Consider the following 2,018-nt stretch of genomic DNA (forward strand, 5'->3'; position numbering starts at 1 on the left):
ACACTTTAAATACCAAATCCCTTCAGCAATATAACATTATCTTTATAGACAAAACTGAGTTTAAAAGTACAAATCTAATTGATCTCAAGTGCATTGGAATTACTATATTTAGGCATTGGATTATGCACTACAGAAAGCCTCATGCTATGTAAGCAACAAAACTAATTGTAGAAAGACAAAGGTATGTGTCTAACGTGCTTACGGACTTTTAAAAATTCATATTTTCATTGAAGCTGGCAAAGTTACAGCTGCTCACACCAGCAGTGAATTTGGCACAGTGCCCTATATGTTGAGCGAACATATAAGCCAGCTATTTCTGGTCTCCTTCAGAAGACCTGGACTTCAAGCCCTGCCTCAAAATTACTATTTAAGGCTCTCACTGTTGCAGGAAGAAAAAAATATATTAAAAACCAGCAAGTTAATTCTCAAGAGCTAAGCAAGACTTTCTTTTATTTACTCTGAAGTGGGGGCTCAGTTCATGCAGGCATTTATGGCAGATGGTCAGACACCACAGAAAGATGCCATTATACTTTTAAGGAAGCTCTTCAAATGGAATATACTATTTCAGAATGAACAAGTTAGCTAGACAAGAGGAAGGAGCAATCCATCCCCACAGCTGCTTCTGAGATTAATATATATCAGCATGTACTAAAAAAAGATGTAGAAATGGAGAGATTCACTAGTCCACTTGAACTTGTGCCTGGCTGGACAGAGAAGTCATTTTAAAGTCTTCAGATGGATGCATGGATTCTGGCTGCTTTGAACTCTGCTGTTGCATGCAGACAGACATCCCTGGGAGGGAAAAGCAACAAAATCAATGTTTTCCTGAATACAACTCCATGTCTGCCTCTTGGAACGAAACAACTGTCAAGAAACACTTGCAGACAACACAATTCAAGATATCCCGCTAAAACTTCACCCCATGTTGCACTTCTTGCTTAGCATGGGATTTTCCAATGACAACAAGGTCCAGAGACGAGTCTCTCCTCTCGCTCCTCCTTTATAAGAGGAGATGCATTCACTAGTCAGACAGACTGGCTTTACCCTGAGGCTTCCAGAAAAAGACATTAAGAAGGACAAGCAGCCAAAACAGCAGAAGACTATTTTTAAAATGAAAAAATTTAACAGTGATCTTCAGTTAATTCATGAAAATCCACAGAGGGAATCCACTAGATGACCTTTAAAGGTCCCTTCCAACCCAAAGATTCTATGATTCTAACCTGAGGCTGTATCCCAGTATTAATACAAGGGGCTGGGCTGGGTCTTGAAAGTCTCATTTCAAGATGTTTCCTAACATGCTACAGAGAGCACAATTAAAAGTGGTTTGGATCAGAAATTCCACAGAAGAGAAAAAAAAAATATCTTTCTAGGTTGAAGGGTGTTTTTTTGGGTTTGATTTTTTTTAATGAGAAATTAAAGACACACACACAGGGAAATAAAGTTAAGTTAAATCTAGCCCAGCTTTACACATTTTAACAATTCACTCTACTGTCTGTAGAGCACAGCAATATAAATATTGCTATCTCTGTTAAAATGAATTATTGACAATTTTAATACATGTTGCACAGTACATATTAATATAGAAAAATACATGTTATCAGCAGTGCAATGTTGACCATGTACTAATCCATTCCACCTGCTCAAATATTAGTGCAAATAATTATATATTTGTAATGCATCATTGCTGTCTAGTTTGATTTGCTGCCTCCAGAATAAATGTCTCTTCTCTGAAGTTGTTTGCTATTATGAGTAAAATGTTATATATTCATACTCAAATTGACTTTGGGTGGATAAGTAAAATGAGCAACCTGCAAAAATCCACTTGTCTAAGACTTAGCAAGTAATTTTAATGAATTGTTTACAGTAAAATGAATGTTATAAAAATGTTTCAAACACAAGCTCATGTTAGCTGGCTTCTCTACAACACTCAAATACCACGTCAAAACAGCGTAGAGTTCAAAATGACCATCTTCACCGGCAGCATCAACTGAGGTGAACCTTAACCGTGTCTTTCAGCA

Source organism: Phaethon lepturus, unplaced genomic scaffold (genome assembly GCF_000687285.1).
Source record: "Phaethon lepturus isolate BGI_N335 unplaced genomic scaffold, ASM68728v1 scaffold1618, whole genome shotgun sequence".
Classification (NCBI taxonomy): Eukaryota; Metazoa; Chordata; class Aves; order Phaethontiformes; family Phaethontidae; genus Phaethon; species Phaethon lepturus.